Source organism: Onychostoma macrolepis, chromosome 02 (genome assembly GCF_012432095.1).
Source record: "Onychostoma macrolepis isolate SWU-2019 chromosome 02, ASM1243209v1, whole genome shotgun sequence".
Lineage (NCBI taxonomy): Eukaryota > Metazoa > Chordata > Actinopteri > Cypriniformes > Cyprinidae > Onychostoma > Onychostoma macrolepis.
This window is the reverse complement of record NC_081156.1, coordinates 36,074,824-36,097,976: the sequence shown is the minus strand read 5'-3', so window position 1 is coordinate 36,097,976 and position 23,153 is coordinate 36,074,824. Positions and strand designations below refer to the sequence as shown.

The 23,153-nt window shown below is 43.9% G+C and overlaps 1 pseudogene; it reads right to left on the bottom strand.

Moving 5' to 3' along the window:
* Nucleotides 1-9,155: 9,155 nt before the first annotated feature.
* LOC131521567 (E3 ubiquitin-protein ligase TRIM47-like) lies at nucleotides 9,156-22,276 on the bottom strand (annotated as a pseudogene).
* Nucleotides 22,277-23,153: the final 877 nt, after the last annotated feature.

Below are 23,153 nucleotides of genomic sequence, written 5' to 3'. Positions count from 1 at the left end.
TGGCTGGACTTCCATCAAACACAGTCAAACCTCTACAAATGATTCAGAATGCGGCACGACTGGTCTTCAAGGAACCCAAAAGAGCCCATGTTACACCTCTCTTTATCTCTTTGCATTGGCTACCAATCGCAGCTCGCATCAAGTTCAAGACACTGATGCTTGCTTATAGAACAACCACAGGCTCAGCACCTGCCTACATGCACTCACTATTAAGAATCTACATCCCCTCCAGAAGTCTGAGATCTGCTAGTGAGCGACGCCTCATGGTACCATCACAAAGAGGCTCAAAATTGTTAAATCCAAGATGGCGGCACGCTCAGACGCAGCGGCTTCTCCGGGTCCCAAAGACGGTGCTTTTATGTCTTTTAATGTCGTCTGTTCGTCTCCAAACAATGTCAATTTACCGCTAATTCATCGGAGATCACTCCGGGATATATCTATGATCGCCAAAGCCTTTTGGATATCAACAACACATACAAACACAAACTCTCGCCGGCGGCTACTGAGAAGCTACGAGGCCTTTGTTTACTGTTGGAGCCGGACCTCGAGACCGTGGCCTCGCCTACTGACGCTACCCGCACAAGGCGGCGTCGCAAGCGGTGTGAGAGAGGACGGAAGCGCGGTAAGCGCGGAGGTATACGAGCCAGGCTAAGGGCTAACCCTCAAGACCGGCTCTTCCAACACTCATGCTCTCAAACGTTCGCTCTCTGGAAAACAAACTGGACTTAATTCAACTCAGTCTGTCTACACAGCATGAGGCAAGGGATTGTTGTGTGTTTGTTTTCACTGAAACATGGCTAAAGGACAACATCCCGGACTCCGCCATTCAGCTGCACGGGCTAAACTGCTACCGGCGGACAGAGATTCATCACTGTCTGGTAAGACTCGGCGGTGGCTTGTGTGTGTATATCAACAAAGAATGGTGTAACAATGCTGCGTTAGTATCAAAACACTGTTCATCGCTGGTGGAGTTTATGTTTGTGAAGTGTCGACCGTTCTATCTGTCGCGGGAGTTCACGGCCATTGTTATTGTCGCGGTTTACATCCCCCGTGTGCAACGCAAAGGACGCGCTTCGCGAGCTATACAGCGCCATCAGCGAACAACAAACAAATAACCCGACGGCTTTTTCATCATAGCCGGTGACTTCAACCACGCAAACCTAAAGACAGTTTTGCCAAAGTTCTACCAACATGTGAACTTTGCAACAAGAAATAACACACTGGACTTTGTTTATACAATAGAAAAATGCATACAAAGCTGAACCCGCCCCCACCTCGGGTACTGGATCACATCTCTGTTATGCTAATCCCAGCATACAGACCACTTCTGAAACTCACCAAACCGGTTCAAAAGCAAATCACGGTATGGCCAGAAAATGCCACCTCAGCACTGCAGGACTGCTTCCACGACACAGACTGGAACATGTTTAAAGAGGCGGCCACCTACAACAACCACACAGACCTACAGGAGTACACTGAAACTGTGACTGCTTACATCAAAAGTGCATAGATGATGTGACAGTCACCAAGACCATCACCACACGAGCCAACCAGAAGCCATGGATGACAGCAGAGGTTCGTGGGCTGCTAAAGACCAGAGATGAAGCATTCAGATCAGGAGATAAAGCAGCCCTCAAAACAGCAAGAGCCAATCTGTCTCATGGCATCAAGAAGGCAAAACATCAGTATGCTAAAAATCAACAACAACTTCAGCGACAGTAAAGACACTCGGACCCTGTGGCAAGCCATCCAGACCATCACTGACTACAAGGCCCGCCACAGGCCAGTGACGATGACACATCCCTACCAGAGGCACTCAACCACTTCTACTCACGATTTGAGATACAGAACGACACACCTGCAAAGAAACTACCCACATCTCCAAACGACCAGGTACTCTGTCTCTCCCCAGCCGATGTAAGGAAGACCCTATCCAGGATTAACCCACGAAGGCTGCGGGCCCTGAGAACATACCTGGACGTGTACTGAGAGACTGTGCTGCACAGCTGACGAATGTCTTAACAGACATCTTCAACATCTCGCTGAGCCAGGCAGTCGTCCCCACGTGTCTCAAATCCACCTCCATAATCCCAGTACCAAAGAAGTCACATGTGTCCTGTCTGAATGACTATCGTCCCATAGCACTGACCCCAATCATGATGAAGTGCTTTGAGAGGTTAGTCATGCATCACATCAAGTCCAGTCTCCCAAGCACGCTGGACCCATTCCAGTTTGCATATCGTCCAAACCGTTCCACAGACGATGCAATATCCACCACTCTCCACCTAGCTCTTACTCACCTGGAACAGAAAGACTCCTATGTAAGAATGCTGTTCATCGACTTCAGCTCAGCATTCATTACAATAATCCCACAACAGCTCATCCACAAACTAAACCTGCTGGGCATTAACACCTCCCTCTGTAACTGGATCCTGGACTTTTAACTGCAAGACCTCAGTCAGTCCGTGTCGGCCGCAACACCTCGAGCACTACCACACTGAGCACAGGGGCCCCACAAGGCTGTGTGCTCAGCCCGCTGCTCTTCACGCTGCTGACCCACGACTGCACTGCCAAGTCCAGCTCCAACCACATCATCAAGTTTGCTGATGACACAACTGTGGTAGGCCTCATCAGCAACAACGATGAAACGCACTACAGAGAGGAAGTGGCACAGCTGGCTGAATGGTGTGGTGCTAACAACCTGTCCCTCAATGTGAGTAAGACAAAAGAGGTTGTGATGGACTTCAGGAGAAACTCTGTTGACCACCCCCCACTGACCATCACTGGGCATCACTGGCATTCCACTTCGCTGGTTTGAATCCTATCTCACTGGTAGGTCTTTCAGGGTGGCCTGGGGAGGGGAGGTATCCAAAGCACATACACTGGTCACTGGGGTTCCTCAGGGATCGGTTCTTGGACCCCTCCTCTTCTCCACATACACTACATCACTGGGTCCCATCATACAGGCACATGGATTCTCCTACCACTGCTATGCTGATGACACACAGCTCTATCTCTCCTTTCAACCAGATGATCCAACGGTAGCTGCAAGGATCTCAGGTTGCCTGGCGGACATCTCGGCATGGATGAAAGAACATCACCTTCAGCTCAACCTGGCAAAGACTGAGCTTCTTGTCTTTCCCACCGCTCCAACTCTACAGCATGACATCACGATCCAGTTAGGTTCATCAACAATTACCCCATCAACTTCGGTCAGAAATCTTGGGGTAATCTTTGATGACCAGCTGACCTTCAAAGACCACATTGCAAAGACTGCTCGATCTTGCAGGTTTGCACTACACAACATCAGAAAGATCAGGCCCTTTCTGACGGAGCATGCTGCACAACTTCTTGTCCAGGCCCTTCTCATTTCTAGGCTGGACTACTGCAATGCTCTTCTGGCTGGACTTCCATCAAACACAGTCAAACCTCTACAAATGATTCAGAATGCGGCGGCACGACTGGTCTTCAAGGAACCCAAAAGAGCCCATGTTACACCTCTCTTTATCTCTTTGCATTGGCTACCAATCGCAGCTCGCATCAAGTTCAAGACACTGATGCTTGCTTATAGAACAACCACAGGCTCAGCACCCGCCTACATGCACTCACTATTAAGAATCTACATCCCCTCCAGAAGTCTGAGATCTGCTAGTGAGCGACGCCTCGTGGTACCATCACAAAGAGGCTCAAAATTGTTAAATCCAAGATGGCGGCGCGCTCAGACGCAGCGGCTTCTCCGGGTCCCAAAGACGGTGCTTTTATGTCTTTTAATGTCGTCTGTTCGTCTCCAAACAATGTCAATTTACCGCTAATTCATCGGGAGATCACTCCGGGATATATCTATGATCGCCAAAGCCTTTTGGATATCAACAACACATACAAACACAAACTCTCGCCGGCGGCTACTGAGAAGCTACGAGGCCTTTGTTTACTGTTGGAGCGGACCTCGAGACCGTGGCCTCGCCTACTGGCGCTACCCGCACAAGGCGGCGTCGCAAGCGGTGTGAGAGAGGACGGAAGCGCGGTAAGCGCGGAGGTATCTGAGCCAGGCTAAGGCTAACCCCTCAAGACCGGCTCTTCCAACACTCATGCTCTCAAAGCGTTCGCTCTCTGGAAAACAAACTGGACTTAATTCAACTCAGTCTGTCTACACAGCATGAGGCAAGGGATTGTTGTGTGTTTGTTTTCACTGAAACATGGCTAAAGGACAACATCCCGGACTCCGCCATTCAGCTGCACGGGCTAAACTGCTACCGAGCGGACAGAGATTCATCACTGTCTGGTAAGACTCGCGGCGGTGGCTTGTGTGTGTATATCAACAAAGAATGGTGTAACAATGCTGCGTTAGTATCAAAACACTGTTCATCGCTGGTGGAGTTTATGTTTGTGAAGTGTCGACCGTTCTATCTGTCGCGGGAGTTCACGGCCATTGTTATTGTCGCGGTTTACATCCCCCCGTGTGCAAACGCAAAGGACGCGCTTCGCGAGCTATACAGCGCCATCAGCGAACAACAAACAAATAACCCCGACGGCTTTTTCATCATAGCCGGTGACTTCAACCACGCAAACCTAAAGACAGTTTTGCCAAAGTTCTACCAACATGTGAACTTTGCAACAAGGGGAAATAACACACTGGACTTTGTTTATACAATAGAGAAAAATGCATACAAAGCTGAACCCCGCCCCCACCTCGGTACTGGATCACATCTCTGTTATGCTAATCCCAGCATACAGACCACTTCTGAAACTCACCAAACCGGTTCAAAAGCAAATCACGGTATGGCCAGAAAATGCCACCTCAGCACTGCAGGACTGCTTCCACGACACAGACTGGAACATGTTTAAAGAGGCGGCCACCTACAACAACCACACAGACCTACAGGAGTACACTGAAACTGTGACTGCTTACATCAAAAAGTGCATAGATGATGTGACAGTCACCAAGACCATCACCACACGAGCCAACCAGAAGCCATGGATGACAGCAGAGGTTCGTGGGCTGCTAAAGACCAGAGATGAAGCATTCAGATCAGGAGATAAAGCAGCCCTCAAAACAGCAAGAGCCAATCTGTCTCATGGCATCAAGAAGGCAAAACATCAGTATGCTAAAAAAATCAACAACAACTTCAGCGACAGTAAAGACACTCGGACCCTGTGGCAAGCCATCCAGACCATCACTGACTACAAGGCCCCGCCACAGGCCAGTGACGATGACACATCCCTACCAGAGGCACTCAACCACTTCTACTCACGATTTGAGATACAGAACGACACACCTGCAAAGAAACTACCCACATCTCCAAACGACCAGGTACTCTGTCTCTCCCCAGCCGATGTAAGGAAGACCCTATCCAGGATTAACCCACGAAAGGCTGCGGGCCCTGAGAACATACCTGGACGTGTACTGAGAGACTGTGCTGCACAGCTGACGAATGTCTTAACAGACATCTTCAACATCTCGCTGAGCCAGGCAGTCGTCCCCACGTGTCTCAAATCCACCTCCATAATCCCAGTACCAAAGAAGTCACATGTGTCCTGTCTGAATGACTATCGTCCCATAGCACTGACCCCAATCATGATGAAGTGCTTTGAGAGGTTAGTCATGCATCACATCAAGTCCAGTCTCCCAAGCACGCTGGACCCATTCCAGTTTGCATATCGTCCAAACCGTTCCACAGACGATGCAATATCCACCACTCTCCACCTAGCTCTTACTCACCTGGAACAGAAAGACTCCTATGTAAGAATGCTGTTCATCGACTTCAGCTCAGCATTCATTACAATAATCCCACAACAGCTCATCCACAAACTAAACCTGCTGGGCATTAACACCTCCCTCTGTAACTGGATCCTGGACTTTTTAACTGCAAGACCTCAGTCAGTCCGTATCGGCCGCAACACCTCGAGCACTACCACACTGAGCACAGGGGCCCCACAAGGCTGTGTGCTCAGCCCGCTGCTCTTCACGCTGCTGACCCACGACTGCACTGCCAAGTCCAGCTCCAACCACATCATCAAGTTTGCTGATGACACAACTGTGGTAGGCCTCATCAGCAACAACGATGAAACGCACTACAGAGAGGAAGTGGCACAGCTGGCTGAATGGTGTGGTGCTAACAACCTGTCCCTCAATGTGAGTAAGACAAAAGAGGTTGTGATGGACTTCAGGAGAAACTCTGTTGACCACCCCCCACTGACCATCGACGGCTCAACCGTGGAGAGAGTCGGTAGCACTAAATTCCTGGGGGTGCACATCACAAAGGATCTCACCTGGACCACCAACGTCACGTCACTCAACAAGAAGGGACAACAGCGCCTCTACTTTCTCCGTCGGTTGAAAAGGGCAAGTCTCCCTCCACCCATCCTCACCACCTTTTACAGGGGCACCATTGAGAGTGTGCTGACCAGCTGCATCACTGTCTGGTATGGGAACTGCAGTGCTGCTGACCGCAAGACCCTACAACGGACAGTGAACACTGCCGCAAAGATCATCGGTGCCCCTCTTCCCTCCATCCTGGACATTTTCCTTGCACGATGCTCCAGCAAGGCCTCCAGCATCGTGAAGGACCCCACCCACCCCTCCCACAACCTCTTCCAGCTCCTGCCATCAGGAAAAAGGTACCGGAGTATCAAAGCTCGTTCTGTCAGATTGCTCAACAGTTTCTTTCCCCAGGCTGTGAGAGCTCTTAACTCCAATCTCCCTGTCCCGCTCTGAAACCATGAACACCTCAGCCCCCCAACTATAAATAACTATTGACAAATTTCTCCTAAGTGCAATTCTGGGTGTGCTACACACAGGTGAGTGGGCTATACAAACCACCTGTAGTAACGCACTCGTCCCACTATATGCACACTAGACACTTTCTATAAACACTCCCTGCAACAAAGACTCAATAAGACAATATATGTTTACTTGAATATTGCACTATAAAATAATGTTTACTGGAGCATTGCACTACTAAGTCTTTTGCACTATGCGCTGCTTCCCACAAAATCTCTCTTCTAAACAATTTAATGTAAAAAAAAAAATATATTTTCTGCACAATTTCATGTGCAAATATCTCTTTAGCACTATTTCATGTACAGTATTTATGTAAAGTTCTTGTACAGTCTCAGTTTGTGTATGTGTAGTCAACTAGGTATAGTAGTATTTATAGTATATGTATAGTCAGATGGTTAAACTGTTGTATAGCCCTATTGTGTTTTTTGTTTTTTTCCCCCATATTTGCATTGCTGTATGTGTATCTCATGTCTAACTAGTATGTAGCACCGTGGTCCTGCGAGACACGGCATTTCGTTCCACTATATGTCCACACATGTAGCAGAATGACAATAAAGCTCAACTTGACTTGACTTGACTTGAAAATCACTCTCCAGAACATTCTCGGTCACCATTCCTGGCTGGTGGAATGATCTTCCCACCCATATTCGGAGTGCTGGATCCCTGTCAACCTTTAAGCAACAGCTGAAAACTCATCTCTTTCGACACTACTTGACTTCACCCTACACATAAAAAAAAAAAAAAAAAAAACTCCTTATTTATTCCTTCCCTTGCTAGCTTGTACTTATTTAAACAATGCCCGAGACTTGGTGTTACAAGCACTTCGTTTGTCGGATTGCCTCTTCAAGATGAATCGCTTTATGTATTCCCCAAATTGTAAGTCGCTTTGGATAAAAGCGTCTGCAAAATGACTAAATGTAAATGTAAATGTTTGATTAGGGTTGGAGTGAAACACTGCAGGACTGTAGGTGCTTCTCAAATGGAAGCCTGCATCCTACAAAGGCTGCATATCTCGGCTGCCACGTCATCAGATGTCGCTGAAGGCCGTCTCAGTCGGAGGGATCCTTGGAAGGCAGCCTTGGTTTCACGTCCTTCATTCAGCTGAATTTGAAGGATGCATAAGATCTTTCGTGACCATCAGTCACCCACAATCCTTTGTACACATTCTAAATTATGAAAATAAACTGATGAAAAACAAGTCACGTGCTATCGTAATTATCATAAATACGAGCTTCCTAGTCGGAAACTGGACATGAACGGTCTTAGAGAGGCTTTATATGGTCAATTTCCGACTAGGAAACTCGTATTTACGATAATTACGATAGCACGTGAATGCAGCATTAGTACTGATCTTGGCTGAATTTATTATGAAATGTAAGACAAAAATAATGTTTTTTTGGGCATGAAAGGATAGATGTTATCTTTTGTTTTGGTGTAAATTTCTCACTTAACACTAAACTGCCAACAATGTAAGTCACTGGAAGACTCTAGACGGCTGGGATTCATTGTATTGCATGAATAGAAAGCCAAATAATAGTTAAAGATTTGTAATGCAAAGTATTTTTCCAAAATTAGGTTTTATTAGTCTTTTCGTGCCGTGACGTTGAGGGAGGGAACTTATGTGACGTAGCTTTGCGAACTTTCAAGACCGTCTCATTCTAGTGCATTTAATGCAGAGGACTCCAGCCTACAAGCCTCCGAAGGACTGAACTAAGAAGGACGCAGCCTCAATATAATGCAGACTTTAGTTTGAGAATCTCCCTGTGGCTCAACAGGACTGACGTCGGCCACCCCTGGTTTACTGTCTTTTCAACCTATTGGTTTCTGAAATATGTGAGAGAGACGCGGCTGTGCAAATGATCAAATATCTTGTTTATATTTCTGTGTTTGTTGTGCAAGATGAAATTAACATTTCTAGACTAGAACTTTAATGAAGGCTACTAATAAAATACAATATGGAATACAGAATATAATGTATATTGGGGGCAAATATTTGCTAGTCCCCATAATACCTGATTTTATCAGTAACCTAGATTAGATAGTAAGTAGATTATTTTACTGGATATACATTTTATAAATATTTCTAGAGAACGCAATCACTAATAATACTAAAATATAAATTGGAAAAAAACAAAACCGAATTAGTACTACCGAGTTCACTGATTTCACCATGACGTAATAAATCAGACAGAAAAATAAAGCAAAAAGCTGAAATGTTAATTAAGTTTTGAACTGTTGGTGGCGTTTGGTGGTGTTTGACGGCTAAATATATCTTCCAGAAGAAAGAGCTCAGAGAAATGATTGCTAAGGGATTTCCAGAGCTGAAAGCCATTTGTAAGCAGCGTCTCTTTCAGAAGAAGACGATCAGATGAGAGTCTGACTGATGATTATATAATAAGATACTCATGAAATGTTTCTCTGTGAGTCTGGTGTCACAGCAGGATCTGCTCAAGTCCACTATGACTCTGTTCTTCTAGATGTGTGTTACCTGCAGGAACTGGATGTGATCCTGTGTGTGTGAAAGCTGCTCCAGCTCAGCGTCTCTCCTCCTCAGATCATTGATCTCCTGCTCCAGTCGCTCCAGTCGTCCTTCAGCTCGACTCACTGCTTGCTTTTCCTGATCTCTGATCAGCCGTATCAGCTCATGGAGCGGATGAGCTCAGTAAAGATCCTCTCACTGTCCTCCACTGCTGTCTGTGCAGAGCGCTGTTAGGACACACAGTGATTCAGGCTTCAGTGAGTCTGAACTGAGACTGAGGGTGTATTCACACCAGGAAAGTCCGACAGTTCACTTGCTTTGGTCCGGACCAAATAGAATTTTTTTTTTTTTTTTGGTGCGGTTCGCTTTCACACTGCCCTTTTTGCAAATGAACCAGAAATTGTAAACAAAACCACACGTGTGCTAAGGTCATCCGTTCATTGGACAGAAATTCTCAAGCAGGGAAAAACAGGAAGTGCAAAAACAGGCTAATCATGGAGATCTTTCGTAGTGCAATTTTTATTATTTTACTGATTTGCTGTCATGAGATAAAAACGCAATATGAAGCAACTTATGAACATCATATATGAGACAATGTCATACAATGTTGTAATTACGACTTGCCAAAAATAAAATCTATAGATATGAAATACTCAAAGCATATCAAAATGTTAGTTTAAACATTTAACCTAGATAAATGTGCGCTAGGCGCATATCCGATCGCTTGTGCGGAGAGTGGAAGCTGAAGCGCTTCAGAACATCATATACGCCGTAATTGTTGCTCATAAAGGTAATAATAATACAACGCTCGAACTGTAAAGGGTATATTTTTATTTGTGCACTCACAATATCAAGAAAACGTGCTCTTCTAAAATAAAGAAAACTAATAGGATGCGCTTCCGTAAAAATGAACTGTAACTTACAGACATGATGAATATATCTATAGAAAGCTTTGAATTACTACAAAACGAAATAAATCATATCCAAAACAAAAACTCTTTCATTATAATCCGTAAAGATGCATTTCTTTCTAAAGGCGTCCAATGAGGAGACGGCGAGTCAGGATTTTTAACTTCATCTTTGTGACACTGACTCAGAAAACACTAGTTTATTAATAAATAATTCAAATATCTCCTTACTATTTCCCCAGACACATTCATTGTAACTTTTGCTGGGGCTTTGCGGCAAACTTTAGCCTATTTAGTGCGCTCATGTCACGTTGCTGTGGGCGCTATGGTCACGAAAACTCATAATTGGCACGCGTTTTTAAGCATTGCGGTTTGAAAACAAGTGATTTAAGCGATTGAAATGCAAACAACAGCACTATATGCGCGAGCTGTGTGTTTTCTGAGCGTGCTTTCTGCAATTGGATCGGATCGAGGCGGTTCATATTCACACCTTAAACGAACTGCACCAGAGTTCGTTTGGAAACGGACCGAGACCACCTCTTCAGCTGGGTCTCGCACGCTTGTTTGGTCCGCTTTTGGTGCGCACCCGCTGCATTCTCACCTGCCCAAACGAACCGCACCAAGAGGTAAAACGAACTCTGGTACGATTCAACCGAACTAAATGAGGCAGGTGTGAAAGCACCCTGAGACAAACTTCTCTTCTTCTCCAGACTCACCTTCTGAGACTCCACAGCCTCTCTCAGCTGCTGGAGATCTTTCTCTCTGCTGGATTCTCTGCTGGAACGTCTTCTGCGTCTCCTTCAGCTGCTTCTGCAGGACAAACAGATGATAGTGAATCTCACAGAAAACTACTGGCACTAAATCATCATGTGAACAGATGAATCCAGAGTAAACGTAGAGTAAGGCAGTTTAAAGGTTACTTATCTCAAATGATAAACAATGGCTATAGGTTCAAACTCCAGAAGTGATGTTAGTTACAATCATCATACATGAATTATCATGAAGCAAAAATTGTTTAGCAATATTTCATCAGTGTGTAGTTTTAAATACCTGTTTCTCTGTCCTCTGGTCTGAAGCTGGTACAATGTCATGGTTTTTATGTTCAATAATCGTACACAGCACACATATACATTTCTGGTCAGTGCGACAGAAAACCTCAAGGAGCTTCTCATGTTTCTGGCAGATCATCTCCTGCAGTCGTCCAGTGGCTTCAGTCACTTTGTGTGGTTTACGTGAATGAAACTCCTCGTGCCGCTCAAAATGAGTTTGACAGTAAGACTCCAGACACACCAGACAGGACTTGACGGCTTTGTATTTTCTTCCAGTACAGACGTCACACTGCACATCTCCAGCTCCAGCGTCACAGTCAGCAGAGAGTTTGGTCTTCTTCAGTTTCTCCACCACTTCAGCCAGCATGGTGTTTCTAGCTAAAGCAGGTCTTGGACTGAAGGTCTGTCTGCACTGAGGACAGCTGTAGACTCTCCTCTGATCCTCCTGATCCCAGCAGCCTGTAATACAGCTCTTACAGTAACTGTGTCCACATGAAGTGGTCACTGGATCCTTCAGGAGATCCAGACACACTGCACACATGAACTCATCCTGAAAACTCTGGCTCCTGCCATTTTACTGCATGAATACAGAGACACAAACACACAACAGCTCAACTACACTTCAGTTTCTCTTTCCCTGAACTCATGTGTTTCCTGTTTCCTGGTTCCTGAAGCAGGTTCTTCATTCCTGCTCCTGAGGAGTTTAATTTTAAAGAGAAAAGAGAATGAAAACATGATTTCTGTACATAAAGGTGGAAAACATAGAAATAGTTTGTAGTTTTTTAGCCTATTGCTTGTTATATTTACTTGCTCAGTGTCTTCTGTGGTTTTGGTTCTTTTACTGTTTTAGATATAAAAGTAAAGTCAAAACATAATTATATCTTTGCAAATCATTAGCCAATGATTAATTAAAGCAGACAACTGGGAGTTGAAATGCATGGCTTCGACCCATTGTGGTAATTAATACATGAATTTACACTATTAGTTAATATGATATGTTATTAGGAAATTACTACATTATGACACATTCCACTAATAACTATTTATTAATTACTTGATCTATGAATCATATAGAACTGTTCATTTGTTGCTGATGCAGTAAAATGGCTTAGTTCTTCATGAGTTATACTTTAACTCGTGATTAACAGTGCATTAGTTAATCATGAATTAAGGCATATTAGTGCCACCGTATTGTAAAGTGTTACCAAAATACATTTTCCAAACTGCACTGCAACATCTTTATGAAGAGTGCTGTGGAAATCTGGTAATTCTCTCTCACACACACACACACACACACACACGTGTGTGGAGGTAACGAATTACAACTACTCACGTTACTACTCACTGTGAAACAGTGGAACATCTGCTGTATATTGTAGGGAGTTAAATTATTTCCTTTATGAAAATAACTCCTCGTGAAGCCAAAACTTAGGAACTCTTACAATGCAAATGTCAGGCCACAAAACAAACTCTTCATTTAGGCTTTGATCTCTTTGTGAAGCCAAAACCCAGGAACCCTTACAATGCAAATGTCATGCCGCAAGACAATAAACTCTCTAATCAGACAAGAAGATCTGAGAGAAAGACCATTTGGTCCACTCACCCATCCTTCCCCCCTGGACTCATGGTACTGGTCACTGAAAGAACTCAAATTGCTACTCTTACATAAATATTTACTATATCTTAAGAATTAATGATCTTAACCCTTTCATGTTTGGTATCATTTTAAAGGTCTCGGTGCGATGGGTAAACTGGTCTCAATTTCACAGTAGTCACTTATATTATGGGAAATATTGGAAACTTAAGTGAATTCTGTACCTCTGTTGTGGGGGCGGTCTCCTTTCAAAACCTGATAAACATTGCTCTACAGGTGTGACCATTTGGGGCACGAGAACAGCTCCTAGAGAGGTTTCTCATCCCCCACAGATCTAATCTGTTTTGGGGCAGAGAATAAATGTTTACGGGCCTTTTGTTCTGGTGGTATTTAAGGGAAAGTTGCAAATCAGTCGGGGCGATTTGTAGCCAGATCAGCCCGTAGTGTGGAGGGTATTTAATATGTTCCATACTATGTATCTTCTTCTTGAAGCCAGGTAAACATTTTGTTCTTAGATTCATCTTTGAACAACTGTTATGTATTTTCTTATTTTTGAATTGGCTTCTTATTGTTTTATTATGTAATTGGCAAGATACGTTTACCTGACTAATAATAAATTGTTATATTTGATTTATTCTGATCTCTTCTGAAATCATTTTTTTGATTTTTGGTATTTCCGCAAATCTGCATTCAGGACAGATCACACCAAAGCACTAATGGATGAACCATGGGGAGCACCATGAAGGAGACTCTGGATTTCTGACTGTCGCTGGCTTAACACGGTGTAGCTCTTGTGGTTATAGGAAAAATAAATTCTTTGTTATGAGCATGCAGACGCAGCTCACTTAAAGGTATTATAATCACTCTGCACCCTCTGAGTAAGTTCAGAACTGACGAGTTTGTGTCGTGGATTCACTAAATAATCGGCCGAAGTGTAATTCCTATGCGATACCTAGTCCCTAATGAACGAATAATTGAAAGTATGAGATTTTCGGAATAATCATATATCTAAGTTAATGTACAATCGATATATGTGATCAATTTAATTCTAAATATTGTCTAAGTTTAATGATCACTTGAAATTGGAGTCAGATCAAGCACGGAGTTAGACTAAAATTGAAACTAAATCCTAATAAATTCAAAAGCGCAAGTAAAAGACCGAATACGCGTCCAACCTTCAACCAGGCCGCTGGATTCCGTTGTTTGGGCTAGCGGGTGGAGCCTTACAGTTGGTGACCCGTTTCATATTGGCGAGGGTCTTTTCAGCGCAATGTCCAAAAAAGCTCCGGAAAGAGGTTTGAGCTTCTCCTTGCTTTTCTCCAGCTGCTGCGGTAAGTCATTTCTTATTTACGTTTTTAGAATTATTGAGGGAAAGTTTAAACGCACCCCATATAGACACATTTGTAGAATGAGTCGGAATACTCATCATTAGACCGGAGACCGTAGAAATCCGGTGGGAATAAGAATTAGACAAAACCACATGATTCGACAGGGACATGATAGCAGCAGAGTAGATGAGGAACGAAGTCTCTTGAACCAAAATTAAAATTGGAATAACATCATCCAAATTTTATTCTGGTGCTCAACAGAGGGCTGTAAATTGCAACCTAAATTCTGAGATGAATAATTTCCTGTCACTATTGTCTATTGGCCTTACAATAATAACTTGCAAAGAATTTAAGAGAAATTGTGATTAGATGAACTAAAAAGATAATTAATTTATCAATGGAATCTTTTGTATGTGAAAGTGAAGTCGGGCAAGACAGAGCAATGAAATTAAAAATTTGAGAACTTTAAAAGAAACTCTAATCTGACAAACAATATGTCTTAGTCCGAGAGAACTGCTGCTTCCATGCAGAAGTCTCGGTCACTGTAAAATGAAGAGACATTAGAAATTCAAAATCTAATGTAATGCACATAATGACAATTTTGATGAGGCTTGTAGCCAGGCCTGAGGGTTAAACCCATTCAGAAGACATGCACCACTTTTCCTGTGGGAGAATTAGTCAAACAGTCAAATTAATCAAATTAAATATATTGAAAATATCTGAGATCACAATATTTGGCTCAACAACACTGTTCAAAGCTCAGTCTTAATAAATACAGCCTATAGCTTGGTTTTATTTTAGATTTGACAAAAATCACTACACATTTGTTTGATTCTTAGTCTTTGTCTTTAAGCAGACAGACAAACATGAAGAGGCCATAAATCTAAAGCAACATGTGTACTCGGCATTTGCATTTGCTCTGGGTTTGCCCAACCCCCAAACCTTCTCACACTCAAATAGATTCTCAAGAGAATCAACTTAGTGACATCTTAGCTCATAAACATAAGAAAATTGTGTCCAATCCCATGATTGTAGTCACAAAAATCTTCAGATTGAGCAATGATTTGGCCTGTGCCCTCAGTATGTGCTTGCAGTTCATTGAATGTTTACAGCAGCACAATTCATAACTGGCTTCCAGTTTGGCCTGCTGCTGTGCACATGATGCACATGCTAGGACTGCTGTAGCCGCAGAGACAAATCTTCAAAAAGATCAGTGAGATGATAACCAATCATTCTAAACAAGTTGCTCAGAAAGCCCTCCAGAGACCAGTAATACATGTATTCTAATTCATACTATTTTTAATGTAATATAATTCATATTATAACAACCTTATAATATATTATATTACAATGGCCAAGAATGGCCTTAATCTCATGATGATTCGACATTAATTTAGAGGAAGAAAGAAAGTTGTAGAAGAATAAGAGGAATGATCAGAATGCAGAAAGAGGGAATGTGTACGAAGAAAGAAGTTGGGAGCACTATTAGTGTTGGAAAACTGGAAAGAGAAACACAGAAGGTGATGAGAAGCAAGAATTGTTAGAAAGGAAAATGAAAGGAATAATGATCAAACTAATGAGAAAGAGCTTCCTTATCTTCTATTTGTGTAAGAATCTTCAAGGAGAAAAAATAACATGTCCAGAATTTGCTAATCTGATTGCAATATCTTGAATAGGCCAAATCCATCCAGGGCCATAAGATGTTTTAAATTTGATTTCATTGATTTGCAACCCAGTAACAAGGGATGGTATAAGTTTTGTCTTTTCCCTCACAACAAAACCACAAACACAGTGGTGCAAGTGTTAGCAAACTAAACCATTCCTCTCTGGGAAGGACAGCCCATATGAAATCTGATCAGAGAACTCATTTTTACTGGACATGTGATTAAAGTTGTGTGTAATGTTAAAATCAGGCAGAAATTCACAAGTCTTCACAGACTGCAGAGATGGAAATGGTCAAATTTATGAAGAGAATAAGAAAATATTAATTGCTAAGCTAACATTGCAGCACCAAACCTGACAAGCTAATGCCCTGAAAACAGATCCGACTAATGTAAACAGTAGCATTTAGAAGTTAAATTTCCCAGCAGATCTGGGTGTCATGATGCCTGTAACACAGCAGACTGTGTAAACTCAGCTGTAGCAGCCGCTTAAGGTGCAACATGCTTAGACGGTGCTGAAACACTAGCTTCCAGATCTGACCATTAACACTGTTTATTTTGGACTTTTGTTTGCAAAACATGATCATGATAATGATATATGCCTTTGTAAACTAAAACAAATTTGCTCCTGATGATATGCAATCTTGGATCACAACCATCTGCATTAACTGTATGGCTGTGGCCATTACAGGAAAATTAAGATCCACCAGTCTTCAAGCAAATTGTGAAAAGGCTCAAGATTAGGCTGTTTTTCTCTCTGTCTGTTTCCCTTTCAGACTGACTGCCGCCATCTCTGAGGGACAAATTCCACAAGGGTGCCTGGTCCCACCTACACCAACTTGCACGCACACAACAAGGAGACGGGGGTGTAGATACTTCAAGGGGTCATTCACATCTCATAGCAATACACAAGTAGTTGCATGACCTCCCGGTGTAGTGCCGGAACAAAAATTATACAACACAGATTATGGTAGGCCAGACATCACCCATCTCCTACACACAAACATACAGAACACACTTTCATTATTGCAACTGCACAATATGCTTACTAGCTATTGAACATAAGGACATCCAGGTCTAAACTACTCACAGCATTCAAACCTATCAAGCATTATTGACTTCATACATATAGGTCAAAGGAAATTATTTTTTTATAATTTCATTTCAATGATGGCAAACATTTTTGCAATTTTAAAACCTTGTGCAAATTGTATGGTCTTATGAACGTACTGTATGTAAACACTGTAATGTGCATAGGACTTGCATGGCTACAGTCACACATCAATTAATTTAAATTATATTTACAAATTCTAAGATGAGACCTATTCAGCAATACAACTGGTCTCTTAGGACAAAATATTTATCATGTCCAATCATTGGCATTGTTGTGAACTAGGGGGCCCACTAGTTTGCAGCATATGTCTAATGGCAATACAAATTTATCTAAATAAATAAGATCTGATATGAATATTCAAACCTACATTATCAAGTGTGACTTAGTCTGCACATCAAATGCACCGAGAATGATTGAAAAAGTTGAACTACAGATTTTAAATCTCTCTTTCTGTTAATCACATTCTCTGATTGACCTAATTAAAACCTTAGGTCTGCATTAATGCTTCGCAAGTAAAACAATATAGACAATTTTATGATGGTAATTATGAAATTGTATATTTTTATGTTTAATTATGTGACATATTTTAATTATGCATACCACTGGTAAATATACTGGTTATATTGATTTTGCTACTTCCCTTTTCTTCACCCAGACCAAGAACCTAAATCCAAATTACAATATTTAGTGGTAATAAATAATCTGGTAACCAAATGAGACCTGTCCACTAAATATTTGACTCTGAAAAATGGAGACCTTATTTACCACTCGCACTTTTGACATGATTGTTATTTTGTGTATTTTTGTTTATCGTATAACACTCTTTTCATCCCACAACATCACCAAAGTCATGAGTGTTTAGTTATTGCATGGTCATTCAGAAGTTGTTTAGATGTCTCGCACGCACTGGAGCATCGTCAGTGAAATGATTCCTTCACCTATGAAGATCTGACAAATTCGGCAAATCACACCTTCTACCTGAAGGTGACTGAAGGCTTCTCAGTGGGTCAGATAAACATCCTGGGGAGGACGGCACTGGACACAGATGTTTCCCCAGAATAGAAGGACACTTTCAACTTGCTTGATCAACTCAACGGACCTGATACAAGAAGTAATCCTACAAACTGATTATCATCACAGCCAGTGCAGGTGGAAACACACCTGACCAAAAGACTGCAGCAACAAAGGCTTACGCCCAAAAGACTGGGCATGTCATTGATGTGTATTTTGCAGTGCTTTCCTCAACCTGTCTTAATGTTGTCATTTCAGGTGACCACTCTGCTCCTGTATGCAACAACTAGTGCTGCCCACTCTGCAAAGACTTATAATGAACATCATGCGGAAATCATCTGATTATGGTCCCTTAGGTACCACTCAACGTTTGTCCCAAGGCACCAAGGGATGGACTGTAGGGAGTGAAATTATTTCCTTTACGAAATTAACTCAGGAACTCACAGATACCATGCAATAAAGCCATGAAACTAACCTGGAGAAGAGATCTCCAAAGACAACAAAAGAACAGCTCCTAGAGAGGCTTCTCATCCCCCATACATAGATCTAATCTGTTTTGGGGCAGAGAATAAATGTTTATGGGCCTTTTGTTCTGGTGGTATTTAAGGGAAAGTTGCAAATAAGTCGGCGCGATTTGTAGCCAGATCAGCCCGTAGTGTGGAGGGTATTTAATATGTTCCATACTATGTATCTTCTTCTTGAAGCCAGGTAAACATTTTGTTCTTAGATTCATCTTTGAACAACTGATGTTATGTATTTTCTTATTTTTGAATTGGCTTATTGTTTTATGTAATTGGCACGACACGTTTACCTGACCAATAATAAATTGTTATATTTGACTTATTCTGATCTCTTCTGAAATCATTTTTTCTAGTAGATTAGAGTTGTAGTCTAGTGTTTCCACAAATCTGCGTCCAGGACAGATCATACTGAAGTACCAATGAATGAAGCGGGGGCTCGTCATTAGGGATCTTCTGATTTCTGTTTGTCACTGACTTAACAAGTTACAGTTTTCGTGATTATAGAAAAAATACACTTTTTATTATGTGTTAGCAGGGTGCAGCTTATTTAAAGGTATTATAGTCACCCTGTATCCTCTGAGTAAGATCAACTGGCGAGTTTGTGCCGTGCGTTCGCAGTTGGCCAGTGAATTGCTAAGCGATGCTAGGTCGCTAATGAACGATTAATTGAAAGTATGAGATTTTCGGAATAATCAAATATCTAAGTTAATATACAATCAATATCTGTGATCAGTTTAATTATAAATATTGTCTAAATTTAATGATCACTTGAAATTGGAGTCAGATCAAGCACGGAGTTAGACTAAAATTGAAACTAAATCCTGATCAATTCAGAAGCGCAAGTAAAAGACCGAATACGCGTTCAACCTTCGTCCAGGCCGCTGGATTCCGTTGTTTGGGCTAGCGGGTGGAGTCTTACAGATGTATCCTTGACGACCATCAATCACCCACAATCCTTTGTACACATTCTAAATCATGAAAATAAACTAGCGAAAAACAAGTCAGTACTGATCTTGGCTGAATTTATTATGAAATGTAAGACAAAAATAATGTTTTTTTGTCTACCTGGTCTCATGGCATTTACGTACCTGGGTGCACTTTTTAGCGTGACATAAAATACGTACCAATAAGTTCAAATCACTGCAGTTTCCAAAATAAATGAACACTTTCACACAAATTTACAGAGTTTCGATTAATAAAGCGTAATTTTCATACAATTACTTGAAGAATATCATGCTATGACTTCAAAACAATATTAATATGCTGGGAGATTTGAAAACTGATGCTTTTGAACTTTAGCATCACACACATCCAGCTTCATATCTATGGGTTTTCATAGATGATAAGTTTGTTCGGTAGCTCACGGAGTACGGAGACAGACTTCAGAAGTAAGAAGCATCGCAAAGCAGTTAAAATCTGCGTAAAAGGAAGTTCAAATGGCACAGTAGCATCAGCTAATACGTTTTTATATCAGTTTTGCATTTTTCAACACTATCGGGTAGGTTTAGGGCTGGATTTGGTGTAGGGCATATTTCCAACACGATAGAGCATTAAGTTTTAGCGACTGTTACGGGGCTGACGAGACGAGAGGCGTGCGGATCCATTTGCAGACTTTATTATTGGCAAGAGACGTGGTCGTACAGGCAGGGTCAAATAACAGCAAACAGGTATAACAAGGACGAGACGAAGAGTGATCTAAGACAAGCGTGGGTCGATGATAGGCGAACAGTATCCAAGGGGGCGAGACAGGAGAGGTAGTCAAAACGTCAGCGATAGTCCAGGCAGGGGCAAACACAATCCAACAAAGGCAAGGCTAGGCTAGGCTAGGCTAGGCGAGGCAAAACTAGGGAAACCAACGGGACTTCGTAGAGCAGCGATAATGCATACAATACTCGGCAACGAGGGAGAGAATGTCCAGGGTTGAAATAGTGTGTGTGATCAGTGATGCTGTGTGATCAGGTGTGCATGTGATTAGTGCAATGAATGATTGGTGACAGCTGTGTGCGTGTGATGGGTGAGATGACTGATGGGAAATGCAGTCCATGTGATGTGTGGTGTGAAAGTCCATGTGGTGAGCGGGTGACCTCTAGTGGTGAGTGACCGGGAGTGCATACCAGATTCGTGACAGAGCCCCCCCCAAAGAGCGGCTTCCAGACGCTCCACACAGTCTATAATCAGGAGGGAGGTGGAGCGGAGGCGGAACAGGGGGAGGGATGGAGGGCCAGGTCCTTGTGGCAGCGGAGTGATCTGGGACCGAGGTAGAGCCGGCAGAGCAGGAAGCCAGGGCAGAGTGGACGGAACTGGAGCCCACCAGGGCGGACCAGACGGAGGTTGAGCCCACCAGGGCGGACCAGACGGAGGTTGAGCCCACCAGGGCGGACCAGACGGGACTTGAGCCCACCAGGGCGGACCAGACGGGACTTGAGCCCACCAGGGCGGCGCAGAAGACCACCAGAGCCAGATAGTGGACCACCACAGCGGAGCGGGTGGAACAGGTGGAGCAGAAGACCACCAGAGCGGAGCAGACGGACCCGAAGACCACCACGGTGGCGCAGATAGAGCAGGAGCCCACCACGACGGATCAGGAACCCACAGCAGAGCCTGGGACCTAGGGAGGAAGGAGACACAGGGAGAAGACAGAACATGCACAGACACAAGGACTGGGGTAGGGACAGAACGAGAGTTCATTGACGGCCTCTCTAGCCGTGACAGGACAGAACGAGAGTTCATTGACGGCCTCTCTAGCCGTGACTGGACAGAACGAGAGTTCATTGACGGCCTCTCTAGCCGTGACAGGACAGAACGAGAGTTCATTGACGGCCTCTCTAGCCGTGACAGGACAGGACGAGAGTTCGTTGGCGGCCTCCATAGCTGTGACAGGACAGAACGAGAGTTTATTGACAGCTACTGCTGACACCTCTGGAGTTTCTGCAGCAGCTGCCGCCACCTCTGGAGGTTTTACAGCAGTAACCTCAGGACACAGGGAGAATTTAGTAACGGTCTCTTCGACGGCCACATAACAGGTTGAGAGTACATTACTGGGCGCCACCACCATACAAGGGGTCAAGTGAGCACCGCTGGCCGGGAGGTTCTGCAGCATGTACCGCCACCTCTGGAGAAACTGCAGCGGGCACCATCACTTCCGGGAACACAGCAGTGAGCGCCACTACCTCAGGAGGTTCTGCAGCGTCAGCCGCCACCTCTAGAGACATCATAGTGGATGCCGCCACCTCTGGGAGTTCTGTGGTGGTGTATGCAGCCCAAACACACCAAAATGCGATCCCCATCAGGGGAAGTGTTTCAGACAGGGGAATCAGTTCAGGAACAGGAGGGTTAGAGTGAGTGAGTTTGGGGATACCAGCTGTGCGTGCAGACACCAGCGGTGAATCCCTCACACTGGATATCAGACTGGGATAATGAAAGACTGACCTTGATGATCTGAGTGTGTCAGCCCGGACGTGACCCGACTCTGGAAGGTCAGCGGAGACGTGACGCTGTGACTCTGGAAGGTCAGCGGAGACGTGACGCTGTGACTCTGGAAGGTCAGCGGAGACGTGGCGCTGTGACTCTGGAAGGTCAGCGGAGACGTGACGCTGTGACTCTGGACGAGCAGCTGTGTCATGCTGCTGTGACTCTGGACGAGCAGCTGTGACGTGACTTGACTTTAGGAGATCAGCTGAGACATGAAATGACTCTGGACGAGCAGCTGTGATGTGACTTGACTTTAGGAGATTAGCTGAGACGTGAAGTGACTCTGGACGAGCAGTTGTGTCGTGCTGCTGTGACTCTGGACGAGCAGCTGTGACGTGACTTGACTTTAGGAGATCAGCTGAGACATGAAATTACTCTGGACGAGCAGTTGTGTCGTGCTGCTGTGACTCTGGACGAGCAGTTGTGTCGTGCTGCTGTGACTCTGGACGAGCAGCTGTGACGTGACTTGACTTTAGGAGATCAGCTGAGACATGAAATGACTCTGGACGAGCAGTTGTGTCGTGCTGCTGTGACTCTGGACGAGCAGTTGTGTCGTGCTGCTGTGACTCTGGATGAGCAGCTGTGTCGTGACTTGACTTTAGGAGATCAGCTGAGACGTGACTCAGTTGATGACGACCCACTGTGATTGGACTGGGCTCTTTAACAGCAACTGTGACTTGACTTCGCTCATGAAGATTAGCTTTGACTTGGCTTGATTCGTGACGATCAACGGTGACTTGACTTAGCTTCTGAAGATCAGCTCTGACTTGGCTTGATTCGTGACGATCAACGGTGACTTGACTTAGCTTGTGAAGATCAGCTGTGGCTTGTTTTGACTCGTGGAGATCGATGGTGACTTGACTGGGCTCTTTAACATCAACTAGCACATGACGGGGTGTTGTTGTGGCCGCCATTTTGTGAACGGGCTTCGCTGTCGCTGCCACTTGGTGTGTCTGCTCCAGTGTGGCTGCTATCCAACGAGAGAGTGCGGTGTTGCATTCCTCCTCGACACCCACAGTAAACGCTGAACCAACAGTCATTAACGTGTAATCCATAAAGTCACATAGAGATGAACGGGGAGCTTCAAGGGCTAGTCGTGATTTGAGTGGCTGGTTAATACCTTCGCAGAAAAAGTCTATTAACACATAATCCGGTAATTCGGAGCCATTAGCCAAAGCCAAATATTCTGTAATGTAATCCTCGAGTGATCGTGTACCCTGCTTGAGGGCTAGCAAC